The 27,513-nt window shown below is 51.3% G+C and overlaps 29 non-coding genes across 29 annotated transcripts; 6 read left to right on the plus strand and 23 right to left on the minus strand.

Moving 5' to 3' along the window:
- Positions 1-264: 264 nt before the first annotated feature.
- trnag-gcc (transfer RNA glycine (anticodon GCC)) lies at positions 265-335 on the minus strand. Its single transcript has one exon. It is a non-coding gene; the product is annotated as a tRNA-Gly (tRNA).
- Positions 336-457: 122 nt separating this feature from the next.
- Positions 458-529, plus strand: trnae-cuc (transfer RNA glutamic acid (anticodon CUC)). The gene has a single exon. It is a non-coding gene; the product is annotated as a tRNA-Glu (tRNA).
- A 1,185-nt stretch (positions 530-1,714) lies between these two features.
- trnam-cau (transfer RNA methionine (anticodon CAU)) lies at positions 1,715-1,787 on the minus strand. The gene has a single exon. It is a non-coding gene; the product is annotated as a tRNA-Met (tRNA).
- Positions 1,788-3,838: 2,051 nt separating this feature from the next.
- On the minus strand, positions 3,839-3,911 carry trnam-cau (transfer RNA methionine (anticodon CAU)). Its single transcript has one exon. It is a non-coding gene; the product is annotated as a tRNA-Met (tRNA).
- Positions 3,912-4,512: 601 nt separating this feature from the next.
- Positions 4,513-4,583, minus strand: trnag-gcc (transfer RNA glycine (anticodon GCC)). Its single transcript has one exon. It is a non-coding gene; the product is annotated as a tRNA-Gly (tRNA).
- Positions 4,584-6,624: 2,041 nt separating this feature from the next.
- Positions 6,625-6,695, minus strand: trnag-gcc (transfer RNA glycine (anticodon GCC)). Its single transcript has one exon. It is a non-coding gene; the product is annotated as a tRNA-Gly (tRNA).
- A 1,379-nt stretch (positions 6,696-8,074) lies between these two features.
- trnam-cau (transfer RNA methionine (anticodon CAU)) lies at positions 8,075-8,147 on the minus strand. The gene has a single exon. It is a non-coding gene; the product is annotated as a tRNA-Met (tRNA).
- Positions 8,148-8,748: 601 nt separating this feature from the next.
- Positions 8,749-8,819, minus strand: trnag-gcc (transfer RNA glycine (anticodon GCC)). Its single transcript has one exon. It is a non-coding gene; the product is annotated as a tRNA-Gly (tRNA).
- Positions 8,820-8,941: 122 nt separating this feature from the next.
- Positions 8,942-9,013, plus strand: trnae-cuc (transfer RNA glutamic acid (anticodon CUC)). The gene has a single exon. It is a non-coding gene; the product is annotated as a tRNA-Glu (tRNA).
- A 1,185-nt stretch (positions 9,014-10,198) lies between these two features.
- Positions 10,199-10,271, minus strand: trnai-gau (transfer RNA isoleucine (anticodon GAU)). Its single transcript has one exon. It is a non-coding gene; the product is annotated as a tRNA-Ile (tRNA).
- A 601-nt stretch (positions 10,272-10,872) lies between these two features.
- Positions 10,873-10,943, minus strand: trnag-gcc (transfer RNA glycine (anticodon GCC)). Its single transcript has one exon. It is a non-coding gene; the product is annotated as a tRNA-Gly (tRNA).
- A 2,053-nt stretch (positions 10,944-12,996) lies between these two features.
- On the minus strand, positions 12,997-13,067 carry trnag-gcc (transfer RNA glycine (anticodon GCC)). The gene has a single exon. It is a non-coding gene; the product is annotated as a tRNA-Gly (tRNA).
- Positions 13,068-13,189: 122 nt separating this feature from the next.
- On the plus strand, positions 13,190-13,261 carry trnae-cuc (transfer RNA glutamic acid (anticodon CUC)). The gene has a single exon. It is a non-coding gene; the product is annotated as a tRNA-Glu (tRNA).
- A 1,185-nt stretch (positions 13,262-14,446) lies between these two features.
- trnam-cau (transfer RNA methionine (anticodon CAU)) lies at positions 14,447-14,519 on the minus strand. The gene has a single exon. It is a non-coding gene; the product is annotated as a tRNA-Met (tRNA).
- Positions 14,520-15,102: 583 nt separating this feature from the next.
- trnag-gcc (transfer RNA glycine (anticodon GCC)) lies at positions 15,103-15,173 on the minus strand. The gene has a single exon. It is a non-coding gene; the product is annotated as a tRNA-Gly (tRNA).
- A 1,379-nt stretch (positions 15,174-16,552) lies between these two features.
- Positions 16,553-16,625, minus strand: trnam-cau (transfer RNA methionine (anticodon CAU)). Its single transcript has one exon. It is a non-coding gene; the product is annotated as a tRNA-Met (tRNA).
- A 601-nt stretch (positions 16,626-17,226) lies between these two features.
- Positions 17,227-17,297, minus strand: trnag-gcc (transfer RNA glycine (anticodon GCC)). The gene has a single exon. It is a non-coding gene; the product is annotated as a tRNA-Gly (tRNA).
- Positions 17,298-18,676: 1,379 nt separating this feature from the next.
- Positions 18,677-18,749, minus strand: trnam-cau (transfer RNA methionine (anticodon CAU)). The gene has a single exon. It is a non-coding gene; the product is annotated as a tRNA-Met (tRNA).
- Positions 18,750-19,350: 601 nt separating this feature from the next.
- trnag-gcc (transfer RNA glycine (anticodon GCC)) lies at positions 19,351-19,421 on the minus strand. Its single transcript has one exon. It is a non-coding gene; the product is annotated as a tRNA-Gly (tRNA).
- Positions 19,422-19,543: 122 nt separating this feature from the next.
- trnae-cuc (transfer RNA glutamic acid (anticodon CUC)) lies at positions 19,544-19,615 on the plus strand. The gene has a single exon. It is a non-coding gene; the product is annotated as a tRNA-Glu (tRNA).
- Positions 19,616-20,743: 1,128 nt separating this feature from the next.
- Positions 20,744-20,816, minus strand: trnam-cau (transfer RNA methionine (anticodon CAU)). Its single transcript has one exon. It is a non-coding gene; the product is annotated as a tRNA-Met (tRNA).
- Positions 20,817-21,417: 601 nt separating this feature from the next.
- trnag-gcc (transfer RNA glycine (anticodon GCC)) lies at positions 21,418-21,488 on the minus strand. Its single transcript has one exon. It is a non-coding gene; the product is annotated as a tRNA-Gly (tRNA).
- A 122-nt stretch (positions 21,489-21,610) lies between these two features.
- trnae-cuc (transfer RNA glutamic acid (anticodon CUC)) lies at positions 21,611-21,682 on the plus strand. The gene has a single exon. It is a non-coding gene; the product is annotated as a tRNA-Glu (tRNA).
- A 1,185-nt stretch (positions 21,683-22,867) lies between these two features.
- trnam-cau (transfer RNA methionine (anticodon CAU)) lies at positions 22,868-22,940 on the minus strand. Its single transcript has one exon. It is a non-coding gene; the product is annotated as a tRNA-Met (tRNA).
- Positions 22,941-23,541: 601 nt separating this feature from the next.
- Positions 23,542-23,612, minus strand: trnag-gcc (transfer RNA glycine (anticodon GCC)). The gene has a single exon. It is a non-coding gene; the product is annotated as a tRNA-Gly (tRNA).
- Positions 23,613-24,991: 1,379 nt separating this feature from the next.
- Positions 24,992-25,064, minus strand: trnam-cau (transfer RNA methionine (anticodon CAU)). Its single transcript has one exon. It is a non-coding gene; the product is annotated as a tRNA-Met (tRNA).
- A 601-nt stretch (positions 25,065-25,665) lies between these two features.
- trnag-gcc (transfer RNA glycine (anticodon GCC)) lies at positions 25,666-25,736 on the minus strand. Its single transcript has one exon. It is a non-coding gene; the product is annotated as a tRNA-Gly (tRNA).
- Positions 25,737-25,858: 122 nt separating this feature from the next.
- On the plus strand, positions 25,859-25,930 carry trnae-cuc (transfer RNA glutamic acid (anticodon CUC)). The gene has a single exon. It is a non-coding gene; the product is annotated as a tRNA-Glu (tRNA).
- A 1,128-nt stretch (positions 25,931-27,058) lies between these two features.
- On the minus strand, positions 27,059-27,131 carry trnam-cau (transfer RNA methionine (anticodon CAU)). Its single transcript has one exon. It is a non-coding gene; the product is annotated as a tRNA-Met (tRNA).
- Between the last annotated feature and the right edge of the window lie 382 nt (positions 27,132-27,513).

The following is a 27,513-nucleotide window of genomic DNA, read 5'->3' on the forward strand; positions in this document are numbered from 1 at the left end:
CACACGGGTTTACCAGCAATGTCTGTAAACATATATTCAGTCACCCACTGGCGCTGGCAGGCGACAATTCTAAGTCTGCCAATTGTCCCGCCGAATTCGCGCCACTGTCCAAAGTCTCCTCTCAACAACATCTTGACTTAATGCAGATACGATGTCCAACCCAAGTTTGGTTTGCACAGGCTTCTTGTTCCAAATCTTGATGCCGTCTGGCCGTGACCGAGAACAAACTTAATGCCCCCCAAGACCCCACGCATAAAGGAACCGTGCATTGGCCGGGAATCGAACCCGGGTCTCCCGCGTGGCAGGCGAGAATTCTACCACTGAACCACCAATGCTCACACACGTGGCAGTTTTCTCAACGAATTCGCGCCATTGCCCAAGCGCTCCTCTCGAGGCGCAGCGGAAAATGTAGCCCGATACACCCACGCGTCACTCATCAAGACACCTCTGTGGCAGCTCCCTGATGGTCTAGTGGTCAGGATTCGGCGCTCTCACCGCCGCGGCCCGGGTTCGATTCCCGGTCAGGGAACCTGTGTTTTGCCCCACCTCCGCCTTACCCGAAAAGGACAAGCGGTAGACAATGGATGGGTTGCCTTTGCCACGTACTGTGTATCAAGAGAGCCTCAAGGCACCATCTCCCCCCAAAACGGACCATTCCTTGAAGCCGCCAACAAATGAAGCAGAGTTGCCAGTTCTTCAAGCCCAGGATGAGCTGCCGTCTTGGAGGTGAAGGGTGTGACAGGACATCCAAAAAATGTGTGGCCGAACTGCGCATCAAAACATGCCTCCCGTGAGGATAGAGCTCAACACCGCCAGTTTTCGAGACTTGCGCACGGCAGGCGACAATTCTACCGCTGAGCTAACAACCCTTGCATGTCCGCCAATTGTCCCGCTGAATTCGCGCTACTGTCCAAACTCTCCTCTCCAGACGCTTAAAATGGATGCACAAACTCTGCCACGTACTGCGCATCAAAGCACATCGCTTGCGTGAGGCTACAAGTCACTACCTTCTGATTTCGTGATTCACATGTGGCAGGCGACAGCTCTAACGCTCAGCCACCAGCCCTTACAAGTCTGCCAATTGTCTCGTCGAATTCGCGCCACTCTCCAAAGTCTACTCTCAACAACATCTTGACTTAATGCAGATACGATGTCCAACCCAAGTTTGGTTTGCATAGACTTCTTGTTCCAACTTAACAGTCAGGCAAGAATGACTTCAAATTATCCCTCTCCATGGACCCTGTTGGCAAAGGAACTCCAGGCAACCTCCAGAGACTCAGCTCGGGAGCTGCTGATAACCAATTATCAGCCCTTGTTCATCCGCTTCCAATGCAAAGACATTCCTAACCCTACCTGGACAAAGTGTCCTAGAAGAAATAACAGGTAGGAGTCATTTGGGAGCCAACGTGTGGTGCCCCGCAATTCTGACCTGAGAAAAGAAAGAGGAATTGTGGTGAAAGTTGGATGAAGTGGTTTCAGAGGGCCGGCACACATCCATAGGGGAGGATCGCCTGCCACGTGTGAGTCTTGAAATCAAACAGATGGGAAGGCTTTCCACGGTCAATGGCAGAATGATTTGGATTGATCCCTGTTCTAGATCTCGCATCGGAGGAAGCTGAAAATCCACTACAAAGGAGTGGTTCTAAGGCCCCAGCGTCCTCGAAATGGGTAGAAGAGGTACAAAATGGATGGACCAACTCTGTACCAAAACACCTGCCTCGTGTGAGGCTCGAACTCACGACCTTCAGATTATGAGACTGACGCGCTGCCTACTGCGCCAACGAGGCTGACAGGGAACCTGAAAATGGACGATTTCTCGAAGCTGCACAGAAATGAAATTCAGCTTGGACAAACAAAGGTGAGTCCCCAGGTATTTAAGCCCTGAACGGGTTTTGGAGGTGAAGAGTGCCACAGGAGATCCTAAAAACGGTGTTTTGACCCAGCTCCGGCTTACGTGAAAGGGACAAGCGGTAGACAATGGATGGGTTGCCTTTGCCACGTACTGTGTATCAAGCGAGGCTCAAGACACCATCTTCCCCCAAAACGGACCATTCTTCTTTTGTCTCGTAGTGCCGTCTTAAGTTAAATTCCTTAATTACAGCCACATTAGCTCCACTAATAAGACACACGGGTTTACCAGCAATGTCTGTAAACATATATTCAATCACCCACTGGCGCTGGCAGGCGACAATTCTAAGTCTGCCAATTGTCCCGCCGAATTCGCGCCACTGTCCAAAGTCTCCTCTCAACAACATCTTGACTTAATGCAGATACGATGTCCAACCCAAGTTTGGTTTGCACAGGCTTCTTGTTCCAAATCTTGATGCCGTCTGGCCGTGACCGAGAACAAACTTAATGCCCCCCAAGACCCCACGCATAAAGGAACCGTGCATTGGCCGGGAATCGAACCCGGGTCTCCCGCGTGGCAGGCGAGAATTCTACCACTGAACCCCCAATGCTCACACACGTGGCAGGTTTCTCAACGAATTCGCGCCATTGCCCAAGCGCTCCTCTCGAGGCGCAGCGGAAAATGTAGCCCGATACACCCACGCGTCACTCATCAAGACACCTCTGTGGCAGCTCCGTGATGGTCTAGTGGTCAGGATTCGGCGCTCTCACCGCCGCGGCCCGGGTTCGATTCCCGGTCAGGGAACCTGTGTTTTGCCCCACCTCCGCCTTACCCGAAAGGGACAAGCGGTAGACAATGGATGGGTTGCCTTTGCCACGTACTGTGTATCAAGAGAGCCTCAAGGCACCATCTCCCCCCAAAACGGACCATTCCTTGAAGCCGTCAACAAATGAAGCAGAGTTGCCAGTTCTTCAAGCCCAGGATGAGCTGCCGTCTTGGAGGTGAAGGGTGTGACAGGACATCCAAAAAATGTGTGGCCGAACTGCGCATCAAAACATGCCTCCCGTGAGGATAGAGCTCAACACCGCCAGTTTTCGAGACTTGCGCACGGCAGGCGACAATTCTACTGCTGAGCTAACAACCCTTGCATGTCCGCCAATTGTCCCGCTGAATTCGCGCTACTGTCCAAACTCTCCTCTCCAGACGCTTAAAATGGATGCACAAACTCTGCCACGTACTGCGCATCAAAGCACATCGCTTGCGTGAGGCTACAAGTCACTACCTTCTGATTTCGTGATTCACATGTGGCAGGCGACAGCTCTAACGCTCAGCCACCAGCCCTTACAAGTCTGCCAATTGTCTCGTCGAATTCGCGCCACTCTCCAAAGTCTACTCTCAACAACATCTTGACTTAATGCAGATACGATGTCCAACCCAAGTTTGGTTTGCATAGACTTCTTGTTCCAACTTAACAGTCAGGCAAGAATGACTTCAAATTATCCCTCTCCATGGACCCTGTTGGCAAAGGAACTCCAGGCAACCTCCAGAGACTCAGCTCGGGAGCTGCTGATAACCAATTATCAGCCCTTGTTCATCCGCTTCCAATGCAAAGACATTCCTAACCCTACCTGGACAAAGTGTCCTAGAAGAAATAACAGGTAGGAGTCATTTGGGAGCCAACGTGTGGTGCCCCGCAATTCTGACCTGAGAAAAGAAAGAGGAATTGTGGTGAAAGTTGGATGAAGTGGTTTCAGAGGGCCGGCACACATCCACAGGGGAGGATCGCCTGCCACGTGTGAGTCTTGAAATCAAACAGATGGGAAGGCTTTCCACGGTCAATGGCAGAATGATTTGGATTGATCCCTGTTCTAGATCTCGCATCGGAGGAGGCTGAAAATCCACTACAAAGGAGTGGTTCTAAGGCCCCAGCGTCCTCGAAATGGGTAGAAGAGGTACAAAATGGATGGACCAACTCTGTACCAAAACACCTGCCTCGTGTGAGGCTCGAACTCACGACCTTCAGATTATGAGACTGACGCGCTGCCTACTGCGCCAACGAGGCTGACAGGGAACCTGAAAATGGACGATTTCTCGAAGCTGCACAGAAATGAAATTCAGCTTGGACAAACAAAGGTGAGTCCCCAGGTATTTAAGCCCTGAACGGGTTTTGGAGGTGAAGAGTGCCACAGGAGATCCTAAAAACGGTGTTTTGACCCAGCTCCGGCTTACGTGAAAGGGACAAGCGGTAGACAATGGATGGGTTGCCTTTGCCACGTACTGTGTATCAAGCGAGGCTCAAGACACCATCTTCCCCCAAAACGGACCATTCTTCTTTTGTCTCGTAGTGCCGTCTTAAGTTAAATTCCTTAATTACAGCCACATTAGCTCCACTAATAAGACACACGGGTTTACCAGCAATGTCTGTAAACATATATTCAGTCACCCACTGGCGCTGGCAGGCGACAATTCTAAGTCTGCCAATTGTCCCGCCGAATTCGCGCCACTGTCCAAAGTCTCCTCTCAACAACATCTTGACTTAATGCAGATACGATGTCCAACCCAAGTTTGGTTTGCACAGGCTTCTTGTTCCAAATCTTGATGCCGTCTGGCCGTGACCGAGAACAAACTTAATGCCCCCCAAGACCCCACGCATAAAGGACCCGTGCATTGGCCGGGAATCGAACCCGGGTCTCCCGCGTGGCAGGCGAGAATTCTACCACTGAACCACCAATGCTCACACACGTGGCAGTTTTCTCAACGAATTCGCGCCATTGCCCAAGCGCTCCTCTCGAGGCGCAGCGGAAAATGTAGCCCGATACACCCACGCGTCACTCATCAAGACACCTCTGTGGCAGCTCCCTGATGGTCTAGTGGTCGGGATTCGGCGCTCTCACCGCCGCGGCCCGGGTTCGATTCCCGGTCAGGGAACCTGTGTTTTGCCCCACCTCCGCCTTACCCGAAAGGGACAAGCGGTAGACAATGGATGGGTTGCCTTTGCCACGTACTGTGTATCAAGAGAGCCTCAAGGCACCATCTCCCCCCAAAACGGACCATTCCTTGAAGCCGTCAACAAATGAAGCAGAGTTGCCAGTTCTTCAAGCCCAGGATGAGCTGCCGTCTTGGAGGTGAAGGGTGTGACAGGACATCCAAAAAATGTGTGGCCGAACTGCGCATCAAAACATGCCTCCCGTGAGGATAGAGCTCAACACCGCCAGTTTTCGAGACTTGCGCACGGCAGGCGACAATTCTACCGCTGAGCTAACAACCCTTGCATGTCCGCCAATTGTCCCGCTGAATTCGCGCTACTGTCCAAACTCTCCTCTCCAGACGCTTAAAATGGATGCACAAACTCTGCCACGTACTGCGCATCAAAGCACATCGCTTGCGTGAGGCTACAAGTCACCACCTTCTGATTTCGTGATTCACATGTGGCAGGCGACAGTTCTAACGCTCAGCCACCAGCCCTTACAAGTCTGCCAATTGTCTCGTCGAATTCGCGCCACTCTCCAAAGTCTACTCTCAACAACATCTTGACTTAATGCAGATACGATGTCCAACCCAAGTTTGGTTTGCATAGACTTCTTGTTCCAACTTAACAGTCAGGCAAGAATGACTTCAAATTATCCCTCTCCATGGACCCTGTTGGCAAAGGAACTCCAGGCAACCTCCAGAGACTCAGCTCGGGAGCTGCTGATAACCAATTATCAGCCCTTGTTCATCCGCTTCCAATGCAAAGACATTCCTAACCCTACCTGGACAAAGTGTCCTAGAAGAAATAACAGGTAGGAGTCATTTGGGAGCCAACGTGTGGTGCCCCGCAATTCTGACCTGAGAAAAGAAAGAGGAATTGTGGTGAAAGTTGGATGAAGTGGTTTCAGAGGGCCGGCACACATCCATAGGGGAGGATCGCCTGCCACGTGTGAGTCTTGAAATCAAACAGATGGGAAGGCTTTCCACGGTCAATGGCAGAATGATTTGGATTGATCTCTGTTCTAGATCTCGCATCGGAGGAGGCTGAAAATCCACTACAAAGGAGTGGTTCTAAGGCCCCAGCGTCCTCGAAATGGGTAGAAGAGGTACAAAATGGATGGACCAACTCTGTACCAAAACACCTGCCTCGTGTGAGGCTCGAACTCACGACATTCAGATTATGAGACTGACGCGCTGCCTACTGCGCCAACGAGGCTGACAGGGAACCTGAAAATGGACGATTTCTCGAAGCTGCACAGAAATGAAATTCAGCTTGGACAAACAAAGGTGAGTCCCCAGGTATTTAAGCCCTGAACGGGTTTTGGAGGTGAAGAGTGCCACAGGAGATCCTAAAAACGGTGTTTTGACCCAGCTCCGGCTTACGTGAAAGGGACAAGCGGTAGACAATGGATGGGTTGCCTTTGCCACGTACTGTGTATCAAGCGAGGCTCAAGACACCATCTTCCCCCAAAACGGACCATTCTTCTTTTGTCTCGTAGTGCCGTCTTAAGTTAAATTCCTTAATTACAGCCACATTAGCTCCACTAATAAGACACACGGGTTTACCAGCAATGTCTGTAAACATATATTCAGTCACCCACTGGCGCTGGCAGGCGACAATTCTAAGTCTGCCAATTGTCCCGCCGAATTCGCGCCACTGTCTCAACAACATCTTGACTTAATGCAGATACGATGTCCAACCCAAGTTTGGTTTGCACAGGCTTCTTGTTCCAAATCTTGATGCCGTCTGGCCGTGACCGAGAACAAACTTAATGCCCCCCAAGACCCCACGCATAAAGGAACCGTGCATTGGCCGGGAATCGAACCCGGGTCTCCCGCGTGGCAGGCGAGAATTCTACCACTGAACCACCAATGCTCACACACGTGGCAGTTTTCTCAACGAATTCGCGCCATTGCCCAAGCGCTCCTCTCGAGGCGCAGCGGAAAATGTAGCCCGATACACCCACGCGTCACTCATCAAGACACCTCTGTGGCAGCTCCCTGATGGTCTAGTGGTCGGGATTCGGCGCTCTCACCGCCGCGGCCCGGGTTCGATTCCCGGTCAGGGAACCTGTGTTTTGCCCCACCTCCGCCTTACCCGAAAGGGACAAGCGGTAGACAATGGATGGGTTGCCTTTGCCACGTACTGTGTATCAAGAGAGCCTCAAGGCACCATCTCCCCCCAAAACGGACCATTCCTTGAAGCCGTCAACAAATGAAGCAGAGTTGCCAGTTCTTCAAGCCCAGGATGAGCTGCCCTCTTGGAGGTGAAGGGTGTGACAGGACATCCAAAAAATGTGTGGCCGAACTGCGCATCAAAACATGCCTCCCGTGAGGATAGAGCTCAACACCGCCAGTTTTCGAGACTTGCGCATGGCAGGCGACAATTCTACCGCTGAGCTAACAACCCTTGCATGTCCGCCAATTGTCCCGCTGAATTCGCGCTACTGTCCAAACTCTCCTCTCCAGACGCTTAAAATGGATGCACAAACTCTGCCACGTACTGCGCATCAAAGCACATCGCTTGCGTGAGGCTACAAGTCACTACCTTCTGATTTCGTGATTCACATGTGGCAGGCGACAGCTCTAACGCTCAGCCACCAGCCCTTACAAGTCTGCCAATTGTCTCGTCGAATTCGCGCCACTCTCCAAAGTCTACTCTCAACAACATCTTGACTTAATGCAGATACGATGTCCAACCCAAGTTTGGTTTGCATAGACTTCTTGTTCCAACTTAACAGTCAGGCAAGAATGACTTCAAATTATCCCTCTCCATGGACCCTGTTGGCAAAGGAACTCCAGGCAACCTCCAGAGACTCAGCTCGGGAGCTGCTGATAACCAATTATCAGCCCTTGTTCATCCGCTTCCAATGCAAAGACATTCCTAACCCTACCTGGACAAAGTGTCCTAGAAGAAATAACAGGTAGGAGTCATTTGGGAGCCAACGTGTGGTGCCCCGCAATTCTGACCTGAGAAAAGAAAGAGGAATTGTGGTGAAAGTTGGATGAAGTGGTTTCAGAGGGCCGGCACACATCCACAGGGGAGGATCGCCTGCCACGTGTGAGTCTTGAAATCAAACAGATGGGAAGGCTTTCCACGGTCAATGGCAGAATGATTTGGATTGATCCCTGTTCTAGATCTCGCATCGGAGGAGGCTGAAAATCCACTACAAAGGAGTGGTTCTAAGGCCCCAGCGTCCTCGAAATGGGTAGAAGAGGTACAAAATGGATGGACCAACTCTGTACCAAAACACCTGCCTCGTGTGAGGCTCGAACTCACGACCTTCAGATTATGAGACTGACGCGCTGCCTACTGCGCCAACGAGGCTGACAGGGAGCCTGAAAATGGACGATTTCTCGAAGCTGCACAGAAATGAAATTCAGCTTGGACAAACAAAGGTGAGTCCCCAGGTATTTAAGCCCTGAACGGGTTTTGGAGGTGAAGAGTGCCACAGGAGATCCTAAAAACGGTGTTTTGACCCAGCTCCGGCTTACGTGAAAGGGACAAGCGGTAGACAATGGATGGGTTGCCTTTGCCACGTACTGTGTATCAAGCGAGGCTCAAGACACCATCTTCCCCCAAAACGGACCATTCTTCTTTTGTCTCGTAGTGCCGTCTTAAGTTAAATTCCTTAATTACAGCCACATTAGCTCCACTAATAAGACACACGGGTTTACCAGCAATGTCTGTAAACATATATTCAGTCACCCACTGGCGCTGGCAGGCGACAATTCTAAGTCTGCCAATTGTCCCGCCGAATTCGCGCCACTGTCCAAAGTCTCCTCTCAACAACATCTTGACTTAATGCAGATACGATGTCCAACCCAAGTTTGGTTTGCACAGGCTTCTTGTTCCAAATCTTGATGCCGTCTGGCCGTGACCGAGAACAAACTTAATGCCCCCCAAGACCCCACGCATAAAGGAACCGTGCATTGGCCGGGAATCGAACCCGGGTCTCCCGCGTGGCAGGCGAGAATTCTACCACTGAACCACCAATGCTCACACACGTGGCAGTTTTCTCAACGAATTCGCGCCATTGCCCAAGCGCTCCTCTCGAGGCGCAGCGGAAAATGTAGCCCGATACACCCACGCGTCACTCATCAAGACACCTCTGTGGCAGCTCCCTGATGGTCTAGTGGTCAGGATTCGGCGCTCTCACCGCCGCGGCCCGGGTTCGATTCCCGGTCAGGGAACCTGTGTTTTGCCCCACCTCCGCCTTACCCGAAAGGGACAAGCGGTAGACAATGGATGGGTTGCCTTTGCCACGTACTGTGTATCAAGAGAGCCTCAAGGCACCATCTCCCCCCAAAACGGACCATTCCTTGAAGCCGTCAACAAATGAAGCAGAGTTGCCAGTTCTTCAAGCCCAGGATGAGCTGCCGTCTTGGAGGTGAAGGGTGTGACAGGACATCCAAAAAATGTGTGGCCGAACTGCGCATCAAAACATGCCTCCCGTGAGGATAGAGCTCAACACCGCCAGTTTTCGAGACTTGCGCATGGCAGGCGACAATTCTACCGCTGAGCTAACAACCCTTGCATGTGCGCCAATTGTCCCGCTGAATTCGCGCTACTGTCCAAACTCTCCTCTCCAGACGCTTAAAATGGATGCACAAACTCTGCCACGTACTGCGCATCAAAGCACATCGCTTGCGTGAGGCTACAAGTCACTACCTTCTGATTTCGTGATTCACATGTGGCAGGCGACAGCTCTAACGCTCAGCCACCAGCCCTTACAAGTCTGCCAATTGTCTCGTCGAATTCGCGCCACTCTCCAAAGTCTACTCTCAACAACATCTTGACTTAATGCAGATACGATGTCCAACCCAAGTTTGGTTTGCATAGACTTCTTGTTCCAACTTAACAGTCAGGCAAGAATGACTTCAAATTATCCCTCTCCATGGACCCTGTTGGCAAAGGAACTCCAGGCAACCTCCAGAGACTCAGCTCGGGAGCTGCTGATAACCAATTATCAGCCCTTGTTCATCCGCTTCCAATGCAAAGACATTCCTAACCCTACCTGGACAAAGTGTCCTAGAAGAAATAACAGGTAGGAGTCATTTGGGAGCCAACGTGTGGTGCCCCGCAATTCTGACCTGAGAAAAGAAAGAGGAATTGTGGTGAAAGTTGGATGAAGTGGTTTCAGAGGGCCGGCACACATCCATAGGGGAGGATCGCCTGCCACGTGTGAGTCTTGAAATCAAACAGATGGGAAGGCTTTCCACGGTCAATGGCAGAATGATTTGGATTGATCCCTGTTCTAGATCTCGCATCGGAGGAGGCTGAAAATCCACTACAAAGGAGTGGTTCTAAGGCCCCAGCGTCCTCGAAATGGGTAGAAGAGGTACAAAATGGATGGACCAACTCTGTACCAAAACACCTGCCTCGTGTGAGGCTCGAACTCACGACCTTCAGATTATCAGACTGACGCGCTGCCTACTGCGCCAACGAGGCTGACAGGGAGCCTGAAAATGGACGATTTCTCGAAGCTGCACAGAAATGAAATTCAGCTTGGACAAACAAAGGTGAGTCCCCAGGTATTTAAGCCCTGAACGGGTTTTGGAGGTGAAGAGTGCCACAGGAGATCCTAAAAACGGTGTTTTGACCCAGCTCCGGCTTACCTGAAAGGGACAAGCGGTAGACAATGGATGGGTTGCCTTTGCCACGTACTGTGTATCAAGCGAGGCTCAAGACACCATCTTCCCCCAAAACGGACCATTCTTCTTTTGTCTCGTAGTGCCGTCTTAAGTTAAATTCCTTAATTACAGCCACATTAGCTCCACTAATAAGACACACGGGTTTACCAGCAATGTCTGTAAACATATATTCAGTCACCCACTGGCGCTGGCAGGCGACAAATCTAAGTCTGCCAATTGTCCCGCCGAATTCGCGCCACTGTCCAAAGTCTCCTCTCAACAACATCTTGACTTAATGCAGATACGATGTCCAACCCAAGTTTGGTTTGCACAGGCTTCTTGTTCCAAATCTTGATGCCGTCTGGCCGTGACCGAGAACAAACTTAATGCCCCCCAAGACCCCACGCATAAAGGAACCGTGCATTGGCCGGGAATCGAACCCGGGTCTCCCGCGTGGCAGGCGAGAATTCTACCACTGAACCACCAATGCTCACACACGTGGCAGGTTTCTCAACGAATTCACGCCATTGCCCAAGCGCTCCTCTCGAGGCGCAGCGGAAAATGTAGCCCGATACACCCACGCGTCACTCATCAAGACACCTCTGTGGCAGCTCCGTGATGGTCTAGTGGTCAGGATTCGGCGCTCTCACCGCCGCGGCCCGGGTTCGATTCCCGGTCAGGGAACCTGTGTTTTGCCCCACCTCCGCCTTACCCGAAAGGGACAAGCGGTAGACAATGGATGGGTTGCCTTTGCCACGTACTGTGTATCAAGAGAGCCTCAAGGCACCATCTCCCCCCAAAACGGACCATTCCTTGAAGCCGTCAACAAATGAAGCAGAGTTGCCAGTTCTTCAAGCCCAGGATGAGCTGCCGTCTTGGAGGTGAAGGGTGTGACAGGACATCCAAAAAATGTGTGGCCGAACTGCGCATCAAAACATGCCTCCCGTGAGGATAGAGCTCAACACCGCCAGTTTTCGAGACTTGCGCACGGCAGGCGACAATTCTACCGCTGAGCTAACAACCCTTGCATGTCCGCCAATTGTCCCGCTGAATTCGCGCTACTGTCCAAACTCTCCTCTCCAGACGCTTAAAATGGATGCACAAACTCTGCCACGTACTGCGCATCAAAGCACATCGCTTGCGTGAGGCTACAAGTCACCACCTTCTGATTTCGTGATTCACATGTGGCAGGCGACAGTTCTAACGCTCAGCCACCAGCCCTTACAAGTCTGCCAATTGTCTCGTCGAATTCGCGCCACTCTCCAAAGTCTACTCTCAACAACATCTTGACTTAATGCAGATACGATGTCCAACCCAAGTTTGGTTTGCATAGACTTCTTGTTCCAACTTAACAGTCAGGCAAGAATGACTTCAAATTATCCCTCTCCATGGACCCTGTTGGCAAAGGAACTCCAGGCAACCTCCAGAGACTCAGCTCGGGAGCTGCTGATAACCAATTATCAGCCCTTGTTCATCCGCTTCCAATGCAAAGACATTCCTAACCCTACCTGGACAAAGTGTCCTAGAAGAAATAACAGGTAGGAGTCATTTGGGAGCCAACGTGTGGTGCCCCGCAATTCTGACCTGAGAAAAGAAAGAGGAATTGTGGTGAAAGTTGGATGAAGTGGTTTCAGAGGGCCGGCACACATCCATAGGGGAGGATCGCCTGCCACGTGTGAGTCTTGAAATCAAACAGATGGGAAGGCTTTCCACGGTCAATGGCAGAATGATTTGGATTGATCTCTGTTCTAGATCTCGCATCGGAGGAGGCTGAAAATCCACTACAAAGGAGTGGTTCTAAGGCCCCAGCGTCCTCGAAATGGGTAGAAGAGGTACAAAATGGATGGACCAACTCTGTACCAAAAGACCTGCCTCGTGTGAGGCTCGAACTCACGACATTCAGATTATGAGACTGACGCGCTGCCTACTGCGCCAACGAGGCTGACAGGGAACCTGAAAATGGACGATTTCTCGAAGCTGCACAGAAATGAAATTCAGCTTGGACAAACAAAGGTGAGTCCCCAGGTATTTAAGCCCTGAACGGGTTTTGGAGGTGAAGAGTGCCACAGGAGATCCTAAAAACGGTGTTTTGACCCAGCTCCGGCTTACCTGAAAGGGACAAGCGGTAGACAATGGATGGGTTGCCTTTGCCACGTACTGTGTATCAAGCGAGGCTCAAGACACCATCTTCCCCCAAAACGGACCATTCTTCTTTTGTCTCGTAGTGCCGTCTTAAGTTAAATTCCTTAATTACAGCCACATTAGCTCCACTAATAAGACACACGGGTTTACCAGCAATGTCTGTAAACATATATTCAGTCACCCACTGGCGCTGGCAGGCGACAATTCTAAGTCTGCCAATTGTCCCGCCGAATTCGCGCCACTGTCCAAAGTCTCCTCTCAACAACATCTTGACTTAATGCAGATACGATGTCCAACCCAAGTTTGGTTTGCACAGGCTTCTTCTTCCAAATCTTGATGCCGTCTGGCCGTGACCGAGAACAAACTTAATGCCCCCCAAGACCCCACGCATAAAGGAACCGTGCATTGGCCGGGAATCGAACCCGGGTCTCCCGCGTGGCAGGCGAGAATTCTACCACTGAACCACCAATGCTCACACACGTGGCAGTTTTCTCAACGAATTCGCGCCATTGCCCAAGCGCTCCTCTCGAGGCGCAGCGGAAAATGTAGCCCGATACACCCACGCGTCACTCATCAAGACACCTCTGTGGCAGCTCCCTGATGGTCTAGTGGTCAGGATTCGGCGCTCTCACCGCCGCGGCCCGGGTTCGATTCCCGGTCAGGGAACCTGTGTTTTGCCCCACCTCCGCCTTACCCGAAAGGGACAAGCGGTAGACAATGGATGGGTTGCCTTTGCCACGTACTGTGTATCAAGAGAGCCTCAAGGCACCATCTCCCCCCAAAACGGACCATTCCTTGAAGCCGTCAACAAATGAAGCAGAGTTGCCAGTTCTTCAAGCCCAGGATGAGCTGCCGTCTTGGAGGTGAAGGGTGTGACAGGACATCCAAAAAATGTGTGGCCGAACTGCGCATCAAAACATGCCTCCCGTGAGGATAGAGCTCAACACCGCCAGTTTTCGAGACTTGCGCACGGCAGGCGACAATTCTACCGCTGAGCTAACAACCCTTGCATGTCCGCCAATTGTCCCGCTGAATTCGCGCTACTGTCCAAACTCTCCTCTCCAGACGCTTAAAATGGATGCACAAACTCTGCCACGTACTGCGCATCAAAGCACATCGCTTGCGTGAGGCTACAAGTCACCACCTTCTGATTTCGTGATTCACATGTGGCAGGCGACAGTTCTAACGCTCAGCCACCAGCCCTTACAAGTCTGCCAATTGTCTCGTCGAATTCGCGCCACTCTCCAAAGTCTACTCTCAACAACATCTTGACTTAATGCAGATACGATGTCCAACCCAAGTTTGGTTTGCATAGACTTCTTGTTCCAACTTAACAGTCAGGCAAGAATGACTTCAAATTATCCCTCTCCATGGACCCTGTTGGCAAAGGAACTCCAGGCAACCTCCAGAGACTCAGCTCGGGAGCTGCTGATAACCAATTATCAGCCCTTGTTCATCCGCTTCCAATGCAAAGACATTCCTAACCCTACCTGGACAAAGTGTCCTAGAAGAAATAACAGGTAGGAGTCATTTGGGAGCCAACGTGTGGTGCCCCGCAATTCTGACCTGAGAAAAGAAAGAGGAATTGTGGTGAAAGTTGGATGAAGTGGTTTCAGAGGGCCGGCACACATCCATAGGGGAGGATCGCCTGCCACGTGTGAGTCTTGAAATCAAACAGATGGGAAGGCTTTCCACGGTCAATGGCAGAATGATTTGGATTGATCCCTGTTCTAGATCTCGCATCGGAGGAGGCTGAAAATCCACTACAAAGGAGTGGTTCTAAGGCCCCAGAGTCCTCGAAATGGGTAGAAGAGGTACAAAATGGATGGACCAACTCTGTACCAAAACACCTGCCTCGTGTGAGGCTCGAACTCACGACCTTCAGATTATGAGACTGACGCGCTGCCTACTGCGCCAACGAGGCTAGACGATTTCTCGAAGCTGCACAGAAATGAAATTCAGCTTGGACAAACAAAGGTGAGTCCCCAGGTATTTAAGCCCTGAACGGGTTTTGGAGGTGAAGAGTGCCACAGGAGATCCTAAAAACGGTGTTTTGACCCAGCTCCGGCTTACCTGAAAGGGACAAGCGGTAGACAATGGATGGGTTGCCTTTGCCACGTACTGTGTATCAAGCGAGGCTCAAGACACCATCTTCCCCCAAAACGGACCATTCTTCTTTTGTCTCGTAGTGCCGTCTTAAGTTAAATTCCTTAATTACAGCCACATTAGCTCCACTAATAAGACACACGGGTTTACCAGCAATGTCTGTAAACATATATTCAGTCACCCACTGGCGCTGGCAGGCGACAATTCTAAGTCTGCCAATTGTCCCGCCGAATTCGCGCCACTGTCCAAAGTCTCCTCTCAACAACATCTTGACTTAATGCAGATACGATGTCCAACCCAAGTTTGGTTTGCACAGGCTTCTTGTTCCAAATCTTGATGCCGTCTGGCCGTGACCGAGAACAAACTTAATGCCCCCCAAGACCCCACGCATAAAGGAACCGTGCATTGGCCGGGAATCGAACCCGGGTCTCCCGCGTGGCAGGCGAGAATTCTACCACTGAACCACCAATGCTCACACACGTGGCAGGTTTCTCAACGAATTCGCGCCATTGCCCAAGCGCTCCTCTCGAGGCGCAGCGGAAAATGTAGCCCGATACACCCACGCGTCACTCATCAAGACACCTCTGTGGCAGCTCCGTGATGGTCTAGTGGTCAGGATTCGGCGCTCTCACCGCAGCGGCCCGGGTTCGATTCCCGGTCAGGGAACCTGTGTTTTGCCCCACCTCCGCCTTACCCGAAAGGGACAAGCGGTAGACAATGGATGGGTTGCCTTTGCCACGTACTGTGTATCAAGAGAGCCTCAAGGCACCATCTCCCCCCAAAACGGACCATTCCTTGAAGCCGTCAACAAATGAAGCAGAGTTGCCAGTTCTTCAAGCCCAGGATGAGCTGCCGTCTTGGAGGTGAAGGGTGTGACAGGACATCCAAAAAATGTGTGGCCGAACTGCGCATCAAAACATGCCTCCCGTGAGGATAGAGCTCAACACCGCCAGTTTTCGAGACTTGCGCACGGCAGGCGACAATTCTACCGCTGAGCTAACAACCCTTGCATGTCCGCCAATTGTCCCGCTGAATTCGCGCTACTGTCCAAACTCTCCTCTCCAGACGCTTAAAATGGATGCACAAACTCTGCTACGTACTGCGCATCAAAGCACATCGCTTGCGTGAGGCTACAAGTCACTACCTTCTGATTTCGTGATTCACATGTGGCAGGCGACAGCTCTAACGCTCAGCCACCAGCCCTTACAAGTCTGCCAATTGTCTCGTCGAATTCGCGCCACTCTCCAAAGTCTACTCTCAACAACATCTTGACTTAATGCAGATACGATGTCCAACCCAAGTTTGGTTTGCATAGACTTCTTGTTCCAACTTAACAGTCAGGCAAGAATGACTTCAAATTATCCCTCTCCATGGACCCTGTTGGCAAAGGAACTCCAGGCAACCTCCAGAGACTCAGCTCGGGAGCTGCTGATAACCAATTATCAGCCCTTGTTCATCCGCTTCCAATGCAAAGACATTCCTAACCCTACCTGGACAAAGTGTCCTAGAAGAAATAACAGGTAGGAGTCATTTGGGAGCCAACGTGTGGTGCCCCGCAATTCTGACCTGAGAAAAGAAAGAGGAATTGTGGTGAAAGTTGGATGAAGTGGTTTCAGAGGGCCGGCACACATCCATAGGGGAGGATCGCCTGCCACGTGTGAGTCTTGAAATCAAACAGATGGGAAGGCTTTCCACGGTCAATGGCAGAATGATTTGGATTGATCCCTGTTCTAGATCTCGCATCGGAGGAGGCTGAAAATCCACTACAAAGGAGTGGTTCTAAGGCCCCAGCGTCCTCGAAATGGGTAGAAGAGGTACAAAATGGATGGACCAACTCTGTACCAAAACACCTGCCTCGTGTGAGGCTCGAACTCACGACCTTCAGATTATGAGACTGACGCGCTGCCTACTGCGCCAACGAGGCTGACAGGGAACCTGAAAATGGACGATTTCTCGAAGCTGCACAGAAATGAAATTCAGCTTGGACAAACAAAGGTGAGTCCCCAGGTATTTAAGCCCTGAACGGGTTTTGGAGGTGAAGAGTGCCACAGGAGATCCTAAAAACGGTGTTTTGACCCAGCTCCGGCTTACCTGAAAGGGACAAGCGGTAGACAATGGATGGGTTGCCTTTGCCACGTACTGTGTATCAAGCGAGGCTCAAGACACCATCTTCCCCCAAAACGGACCATTCTTCTTTTGTCTCGTAGTGCCGTCTTAAGTTAAATTCCTTAATTACAGCCACATTAGCTCCACTAATAAGACACACGGGTTTACCAGCAATGTCTGTAAACATATATTCAGTCACCCACTGGCGCTGGCAGGCGACAATTCTAAGTCTGCCAATTGTCCCGCCGAATTCGCGCCACTGTCCAAAGTCTCCTCTCAACAACATCTTGACTTAATGCAGATACGATGTCCAACCCAAGTTTGGTTTGCACAGGCTTCTTGTTCCAAATCTTGATGCCGTCTGGCCGTGACCGAGAACAAACTTAATGCCCCCCAAGACCCCACGCATAAAGGAACCGTGCATTGGCCGGGAATCGAACCCGGGTCTCCCGCGTGGCAGGCGAGAATTCTACCACTGAACCACCAATGCTCACACACGTGGCAGGTTTCTCAACGAATTCGCGCCATTGCCCAAGCGCTCCTCTCGAGGCGCAGCGGAAAATGTAGCCCGATACACCCACGCGTCACTCATCAAGACACCTCTGTGGCAGCTCCGTGATGGTCTAGTGGTCAGGATTCGGCGCTCTCACCGCCGCGGCCCGGGTTCGATTCCCGGTCAGGGAACCTGTGTTTTGCCCCACCTCCGCCTTACCCGAAAGGGACAAGCGGTAGACAATGGATGGGTTGCCTTTGCCACGTACTGTGTATCAAGAGAGCCTCAAGGCACCATCTCCCCCCAAAACGGACCATTCCTTGAAGCCGTCAACAAATGAAGCAGAGTTGCCAGTTCTTCAAGCCCAGGATGAGCTGCCGTCTTGGAGGTGAAGGGTGTGACAGGACATCCAAAAAATGTGTGGCCGAACTGCGCATCAAAACATGCCTCCCGTGAGGATAGAGCTCAACACCGCCAGTTTTCGAGACTTGCGCACGGCAGGCGACAATTCTACCGCTGAGCTAACAACCCTTGCATGTCCGCCAATTGTCCCGCTGAATTCGCGCTACTGTCCAAACTCTCCTCTCCAGACGCTTAAAATGGATGCACAAACTCTGCCACGTACTGCGCATCAAAGCACATCGCTTGCGTGAGGCTACAAGTCACCACCTTCTGATTTCGTGATTCACATGTGGCAGGCGACAGTTCTAACGCTCAGCCACCAGCCCTTACAAGTCTGCCAATTGTCTCGTCGAATTCGCGCCACTCTCCAAAGTCTACTCTCAACAACATCTTGACTTAATGCAGATACGATGTCCAACCCAAGTTTGGTTTGCATAGACTTCTTGTTCCAACTTAACAGTCAGGCAAGAATGACTTCAAATTATCCCTCTCCATGGACCCTGTTGGCAAAGGAACTCCAGGCAACCTCCAGAGACTCAGCTCGGGAGCTGCTGATAACCAATTATCAGCCCTTGTTCATCCGCTTCCAATGCAAAGACATTCCTAACCCTACCTGGACAAAGTGTCCTAGAAGAAATAACAGGTAGGAGTCATTTGGGAGCCAACGTGTGGTGCCCCGCAATTCTGACCTGAGAAAAGAAAGAGGAATTGTGGTGAAAGTTGGATGAAGTGGTTTCAGAGGGCCGGCACACATCCACAGGGGAGGATCGCCTGCCACGTGTGAGTCTTGAAATCAAACAGATGGGAAGGCTTTCCACGGTCAATGGCAGAATGATTTGGATTGATCCCTGTTCTAGATCTCGCATCGGAGGAGGCTGAAAATCCACTACAAAGGAGTGGTTCTAAGGCCCCAGCGTCCTCGAAATGGGTAGAAGAGGTACAAAATGGATGGACCAACTCTGTACCAAAACACCTGCCTCGTGTGAGGCTCGAACTCACGACCTTCAGATTATGAGACTGACGCGCTGCCTACTGCGCCAACGAGGCTGACAGGGAACCTGAAAATGGACGATTTCTCGAAGCTGCACAGAAATGAAATTCAGCTTGGACAAACAAAGGTGAGTCCCCAGGTATTTAAGCCCTGAACGGGTTTTGGAGGTGAAGAGTGCCACAGGAGATCCTAAAAACGGTGTTTTGACCCAGCTCCGGCTTACCTGAAAGGGACAAGCGGTAGACAATGGATGGGTTGCCTTTGCCACGTACTGTGTATCAAGCGAGGCTCAAGACACCATCTTCCCCCAAAACGGACCATTCTTCTTTTGTCTCGTAGTGCCGTCTTAAGTTAAATTCCTTAATTACAGCCACATTAGCTCCACTAATAAGACACACGGGTTTACCAGCAATGTCTGTAAACATATATTCAGTCACCCACTGGCGCTGGCAGGCGACAATTCTAAGTCTGCCAATTGTCCCGCCGAATTCGCGCCACTGTCCAAAGTCTCCTCTCAACAACATCTTGACTTAATGCAGATACGATGTCCAACCCAAGTTTGGTTTGCACAGGCTTCTTGTTCCAAATCTTGATGCCGTCTGGCCGTGACCGAGAACAAACTTAATGCCCCCCAAGACCCCACGCATAAAGGAACCGTGCATTGGCCGGGAATCGAACCCGGGTCTCCCGCGTGGCAGGCGAGAATTCTACCACTGAACCACCAATGCTCACACACGTGGCAGTTTTCTCAACGAATTCGCGCCATTGCCCAAGCGCTCCTCTCGAGGCGCAGCGGAAAATGTAGCCCGATACACCCACGCGTCACTCATCAAGACACCTCTGTGGCAGCTCCCTGATGGTCTAGTGGTCAGGATTCGGCGCTCTCACCGCCGCGGCCCGGGTTCGATTCCCGGTCAGGGAACCTGTGTTTTGCCCCACCTCCGCCTTACCCGAAAGGGACAAGCGGTAGACAATGGATGGGTTGCCTTTGCCACGTACTGTGTATCAAGAGAGCCTCAAGGCACCATCTCCCCCCAAAACGGACCATTCCTTGAAGCCGTCAACAAATGAAGCAGAGTTGCCAGTTCTTCAAGCCCAGGATGAGCTGCCGTCTTGGAGGTGAAGGGTGTGGATAGAGCTCAACACCGCCAGTTTTCGAGACTTGCGCACGGCAGGCGACAATTCTACCGCTGAGCTAACAACCCTTGCATGTCCGCCAATTGTCCCGCTGAATTCGCGCTACTGTCCAAACTCTCCTCTCCAGACGCTTAAAATGGATGCACAAACTCTGCCACGTACTGCGCATCAAAGCACATCGCTTGCGTGAGGCTACAAGTCACCACCTTCTGATTTCGTGATTCACATGTGGCAGGCGACAGTTCTAACGCTCAGCCACCAGCCCTTACAAGTCTGCCAATTGTCTCGTCGAATTCGTGCCACTCTCCAAAGTCTACTCTCAACAACATCTTGACTTAATGCAGATACGATGTCCAACCCAAGTTTGGTTTGCATAGACTTCTTGTTCCAACTTAACAGTCAGGCAAGAATGACTTCAAATTATCCCTCTCCATGGACCCTGTTGGCAAAGGAACTCCAGGCAACCTCCAGAGACTCAGCTCGGGAGCTGCTGATAACCAATTATCAGCCCTTGTTCATCCGCTTCCAATGCAAAGACATTCCTAACCCTACCTGGACAAAGTGTCCTAGAAGAAATAACAGGTAGGAGTCATTTGGGAGCCAACGTGTGGTGCCCCGCAATTCTGACCTGAGAAAAGAAAGAGGAATTGTGGTGAAAGTTGGATGAAGTGGTTTCAGAGGGCCGGCACACATCCATAGGGGAGGATCGCCTGCCACGTGTGAGTCTTGAAATCAAACAGATGGGAAGGCTTTCCACGGTCAATGGCAGAATGATTTGGATTGATCCCTGTTCTAGATCTCGCATTGGAGGAGGCTGAAAATCCACTACAAAGGAGTGGTTCTAAGGCCCCAGCGTCCTCGAAATGGGTAGAAGAGGTACAAAATGGATGGACCAACTCTGTACCAAAACACCTGCCTCGTGTGAGGCTCGAACTCACGACCTTCAGATTATGAGACTGACGCGCTGCCTACTGCGCCAACGAGGCTGACAGGGAACCTGAAAATGGACGATTTCTCGAAGCTGCACAGAAATGAAATTCAGCTTGGACAAACAAAGGTGAGTCCCCAGGTATTTAAGCCCTGAACGGGTTTTGGAGGTGAAGAGTGCCACAGGAGATCCTAAAAACGGTGTTTTGACCCAGCTCCGGCTTACCTGAAAGGGACAAGCGGTAGACAATGGATGGGTTGCCTTTGCCACGTACTGTGTATCAAGCGAGGCTCAAGACACCATCTTCCCCCAAAACGGACCATTCTTCTTTTGTCTCGTAGTGCCGTCTTAAGTTAAATTCCTTAATTACAGCCACATTAGCTCCACTAATAAGACACACGGGTTTACCAGCAATGTCTGTAAACATATATTCAGTCACCCACTGGCGCTGGCAGGCGACAATTCTAAGTCTGCCAATTGTCCCGCCGAATTCGCGCCACTGTCCAAAGTCTCCTCTCAACAACATCTTGACTTAATGCAGATACGATGTCCAACCCAAGTTTGGTTTGCACAGGCTTCTTGTTCCAAATCTTGATGCCGTCTGGCCGTGACCGAGAACAAACTTAATGCCCCCCAAGACCCCACGCATAAAGGAACCGTGCATTGGCCGGGAATCGAACCCGGGTCTCCCGCGTGGCAGGCGAGAATTCTACCACTGAACCACCAATGCTCACACACGTGGCAGTTTTCTCAACGAATTCGCGCCATTGCCCAAGCGCTCCTCTCGAGGCGCAGCGGAAAATGTAGCCCGATACACCCACGCGTCACTCATCAAGACACCTCTGTGGCAGCTCCCTGATGGTCTAGTGGTCAGGATTCGGCGCTCTCACCGCCGCGGCCCGGGTTCGATTCCCGGTCAGGGAACCTGTGTTTTGCCCCACCTCCGCCTTACCCGAAAGGGACAAGCGGTAGACAATGGATGGGTTGCCTTTGCCACGTACTGTGTATCAAGAGAGCCTCAAGGCACCATCTCCCCCCAAAACGGACCATTCCTTGAAGCCGTCAACAAATGAAGCAGAGTTGCCAGTTCTTCAAGCCCAGGATGAGCTGCCGTCTTGGAGGTGAAGGGTGTGACAGGACATCCAAAAAATGTGTGGCCGAACTGCGCATCAAAACATGCCTCCCGTGAGGATAGAGCTCAACACCGCCAGTTTTCGAGACTTGCGCACAGCAGGCGACAATTCTACCGCTGAGCTAACAACCCTTGCATGTCCGCCAATTGTCCCGCTGAATTCGCGCTACTGTCCAAACTCTCCTCTCCAGACGCTTAAAATGGATGCACAAACTCTGCCACGTACTGCGCATCAAAGCACATCGCTTGCGTGAGGCTACAAGTCACCACCTTCTGATTTCGTGATTCACATGTGGCAGGCGACAGCTCTAACGCTCAGCCACCAGCCCTTACAAGTCTGCCAATTGTCTCGTCGAATTCGCGCCACTCTCCAAAGTCTACTCTCAACAACATCTTGACTTAATGCAGATACGATGTCCAACCCAAGTTTGGTTTGCATAGACTTCTTGTTCCAACTTAACAGTCAGGCAAGAATGACTTCAAATTATCCCTCTCCATGGACCCTGTTGGCAAAGGAACTCCAGGCAACCTCCAGAGACTCAGCTCGGGAGCTGCTGATAACCAATTATCAGCCCTTGTTCATCCGCTTCCAATGCAAAGACATTCCTAACCCTACCTGGACAAAGTGTCCTAGAAGAAATAACAGGTAGGAGTCATTTGGGAGCCAACGTGTGGTGCCCCGCAATTCTGACCTGAGAAAAGAAAGAGGAATTGTGGTGAAAGTTGGATGAAGTGGTTTCAGAGGGCCGGCACACATCCATAGGGGAGGATCGCCTGCCACGTGTGAGTCTTGAAATCAAACAGATGGGAAGGCTTTCCACGGTCAATGGCAGAATGATTTGGATTGATCCCTGTTCTAGATCTCGCATCGGAGGAGGCTGAAAATCCACTACAAAGGAGTGGTTCTAAGGCCCCAGCGTCCTCGAAATGGGTAGAAGAGGTACAAAATGGATGGACCAACTCTGTACCAAAACACCTGCCTCGTGTGAGGCTCGAACTCACGACCTTCAGATTATGAGACTGACGCGCTGCCTACTGCGCCAACGAGGCTGACAGGGAACCTGAAAATGGACGATTTCTCGAAGCTGCACAGAAATGAAATTCAGCTTGGACAAACAAAGGTGAGTCCCCAGGTATTTAAGCCCTGAACGGGTTTTGGAGGTGAAGAGTGCCACAGGAGATCCTAAAAACGGTGTTTTGACCCAGCTCCGGCTTACCTGAAAGGGACAAGCGGTAGACAATGGATGGGTTGCCTTTGCCACGTACTGTGTATCAAGCGAGGCTCAAGACACCATCTTCCCCCAAAACGGACCATTCTTCTTTTGTCTCGTAGTGCCGTCTTAAGTTAAATTCCTTAATTACAGCCACATTAGCTCCACTAATAAGACACACGGGTTTACCAGCAATGTCTGTAAACATATATTCAGTCACCCACTGGCGCTGGCAGGCGACAATTCTAAGTCTGCCAATTGTCCCGCCGAATTCGCGCCACTGTCCAAAGTCTCCTCTCAACAACATCTTGACTTAATGCAGATACGATGTCCAACCCAAGTTTGGTTTGCACAGGCTTCTTGTTCCAAATCTTGATGCCGTCTGGCCGTGACCGAGAACAAACTTAATGCCCCCCAAGACCCCACGCATAAAGGAACCGTGCATTGGCCGGGAATCGAACCCGGGTCTCCCGCGTGGCAGGCGAGAATTCTACCACTGAACCACCAATGCTCACACACGTGGCAGGTTTCTCAACGAATTCGCGCCATTGCCCAAGCGCTCCTCTCGAGGCGCAGCGGAAAATGTAGCCCGATACACCCACGCGTCACTCATCAAGACACCTCTGTGGCAGCTCCGTGATGGTCTAGTGGTCAGGATTCGGCGCTCTCACCGCCGCGGCCCGGGTTCGATTCCCGGTCAGGGAACCTGTGTTTTGCCCCACCTCCGCCTTACCCGAAAGGGACAAGCGGTAGACAATGGATGGGTTGCCTTTGCCACGTACTGTGTATCAAGAGAGCCTCAAGGCACCATCTCCCCCCAAAACGGACCATTCCTTGAAGCCGTCAACAAATGAAGCAGAGTTGCCAGTTCTTCAAGCCCAGGATGAGCTGCCGTCTTGGAGGTGAAGGGTGTGACAGGACATCCAAAAAATGTGTGGCCGAACTGCGCATCAAAACATGCCTCCCGTGAGGATAGAGCTCAACACCGCCAGTTTTCGAGACTTGCGCACGGCAGGCGACAATTCTACCGCTGAGCTAACAACCCTTGCATGTCCGCCAATTGTCCCGCTGAATTCGCGCTACTGTCCAAACTCTCCTCTCCAGACGCTTAAAATGGATGCACAAACTCTGCCACGTACTGCGCATCAAAGCACATCGCTTGCGTGAGGCTACAAGTCACCACCTTCTGATTTCGTGATTCACATGTGGCAGGCGACAGTTCTAACGCTCAGCCACCAGCCCTTACAAGTCTGCCAATTGTCTCGTCGAATTCGCGCCACTCTCCAAAGTCTACTCTCAACAACATCTTGACTTAATGCAGATACGATGTCCAACCCAAGTTTGGTTTGCATAGACTTCTTGTTCCAACTTAACAGTCAGGCAAGAATGACTTCAAATTATCCCTCTCCATGGACCCTGTTGGCAAAGGAACTCCAGGCAACCTCCAGAGACTCAGCTCGGGAGCTGCTGATAACCAATTATCAGCCCTTGTTCATCCGCTTCCAATGCAAAGACATTCCTAACCCTACCTGGACAAAGTGTCCTAGAAGAAATAACAGGTAGGAGTCATTTGGGAGCCAACGTGTGGTGCCCCGCAATTCTGACCTGAGAAAAGAAAGAGGAATTGTGGTGAAAGTTGGATGAAGTGGTTTCAGAGGGCCGGCACACATCCACAGGGGAGGATCGCCTGCCACGTGTGAGTCTTGAAATCAAACAGATGGGAAGGCTTTCCACGGTCAATGGCAGAATGATTTGGATTGATCCCTGTTCTAGATCTCGCATCGGAGGAGGCTGAAAATCCACTACAAAGGAGTGGTTCTAAGGCCCCAGCGTCCTCGAAATGGGTAGAAGAGGTACAAAATGGATGGACCAACTCTGTACCAAAACACCTGCCTCGTGTGAGGCTCGAACTCACGACCTTCAGATTATGAGACTGACGCGCTGCCTACTGCGCCAACGAGGCTGACAGGGAACCTGAAAATGGACGATTTCTCGAAGCTGCACAGAAATGAAATTCAGCTTGGACAAACAAAGGTGAGTCCCCAGGTATTTAAGCCCTGAACGGGTTTTGGAGGTGAAGAGTGCCACAGGAGATCCTAAAAACGGTGTTTTGACCCAGCTCCGGCTTACCTGAAAGGGACAAGCGGTAGACAATGGATGGGTTGCCTTTGCCACGTACTGTGTATCAAGCGAGGCTCAAGACACCATCTTCCCCCAAAACGGACCATTCTTCTTTTGTCTCGTAGTGCCGTCTTAAGTTAAATTCCTTAATTACAGCCACATTAGCTCCACTAATAAGACACACGGGTTTACCAGCAATGTCTGTAAACATATATTCAGTCACCCACTGGCGCTGGCAGGCGACAATTCTAAGTCTGCCAATTGTCCCGCCGAATTCGCGCCACTGTCCAAAGTCTCCTCTCAACAACATCTTGACTTAATGCAGATACGATGTCCAACCCAAGTTTGGTTTGCACAGGCTTCTTGTTCCAAATCTTGATGCCGTCTGGCCGTGACCGAGAACAAACTTAATGCCCCCCAAGACCCCACGCATAAAGGAACCGTGCATTGGCCGGGAATCGAACCCGGGTCTCCCGCGTGGCAGGCGAGAATTCTACCACTGAACCACCAATGCTCACACACGTGGCAGTTTTCTCAACGAATTCGCGCCATTGCCCAAGCGCTCCTCTCGAGGCGCAGCGGAAAATGTAGCCCGATACACCCACGCGTCACTCATCAAGACACCTCTGTGGCAGCTCCCTGATGGTCTAGTGGTCAGGATTCGGCGCTCTCACCGCCGCGGCCCGGGTTCGATTCCCGGTCAGGGAACCTGTGTTTTGCCCCACCTCCGCCTTACCCGAAAGGGACAAGCGGTAGACAATGGATGGGTTGCCTTTGCCACGTACTGTGTATCAAGAGAGCCTCAAGGCACCATCTCCCCCCAAAACGGACCATTCCTTGAAGCCGTCAACAAATGAAGCAGAGTTGCCAGTTCTTCAAGCCCAGGATGAGCTGCCGTCTTGGAGGTGAAGGGTGTGGATAGAGCTCAACACCGCCAGTTTTCGAGACTTGCGCACGGCAGGCGACAATTCTACCGCTGAGCTAACAACCCTTGCATGTCCGCCAATTGTCCCGCTGAATTCGCGCTACTGTCCAAACTCTCCTCTCCAGACGCTTAAAATGGATGCACAAACTCTGCCACGTACTGCGCATCAAAGCACATCGCTTGCGTGAGGCTACAAGTCACCACCTTCTGATTTCGTGATTCACATGTGGCAGGCGACAGTTCTAACGCTCAGCCACCAGCCCTTACAAGTCTGCCAATTGTCTCGTCGAATTCGTGCCACTCTCCAAAGTCTACTCTCAACAACATCTTGACTTAATGCAGATACGATGTCCAACCCAAGTTTGGTTTGCATAGACTTCTTGTTCCAACTTAACAGTCAGGCAAGAATGACTTCAAATTATCCCTCTCCATGGACCCTGTTGGCAAAGGAACTCCAGGCAACCTCCAGAGACTCAGCTCGGGAGCTGCTGATAACCAATTATCAGCCCTTGTTCATCCGCTTCCAATGCAAAGACATTCCTAACCCTACCTGGACAAAGTGTCCTAGAAGAAATAACAGGTAGGAGTCATTTGGGAGCCAACGTGTGGTGCCCCGCAATTCTGACCTGAGAAAAGAAAGAGGAATTGTGGTGAAAGTTGGATGAAGTGGTTTCAGAGGGCCGGCACACATCCATAGGGGAGGATCGCCTGCCACGTGTGAGTCTTGAAATCAAACAGATGGGAAGGCTTTCCACGGTCAATGGCAGAATGATTTGGATTGATCCCTGTTCTAGATCTCGCATTGGAGGAGGCTGAAAATCCACTACAAAGGAGTGGTTCTAAGGCCCCAGCGTCCTCGAAATGGGTAGAAGAGGTACAAAATGGATGGACCAACTCTGTACCAAAACACCTGCCTCGTGTGAGGCTCGAACTCACGACCTTCAGATTATGAGACTGACGCGCTGCCTACTGCGCCAACGAGGCTGACAGGGAACCTGAAAATGGACGATTTCTCGAAGCTGCACAGAAATGAAATTCAGCTTGGACAAACAAAGGTGAGTCCCCAGGTATTTAAGCCCTGAACGGGTTTTGGAGGTGAAGAGTGCCACAGGAGATCCTAAAAACGGTGTTTTGACCCAGCTCCGGCTTACCTGAAAGGGACAAGCGGTAGACAATGGATGGGTTGCCTTTGCCACGTACTGTGTATCAAGCGAGGCTCAAGACACCATCTTCCCCCAAAACGGACCATTCTTCTTTTGTCTCGTAGTGCCGTCTTAAGTTAAATTCCTTAATTACAGCCACATTAGCTCCACTAATAAGACACACGGGTTTACCAGCAATGTCTGTAAACATATATTCAGTCACC

This window comes from Astatotilapia calliptera, chromosome 23 (assembly GCF_964374335.1).
Source record: "Astatotilapia calliptera chromosome 23, fAstCal68.1, whole genome shotgun sequence".
NCBI classification, from domain to species: Eukaryota; Metazoa; Chordata; class Actinopteri; order Cichliformes; family Cichlidae; genus Astatotilapia; species Astatotilapia calliptera.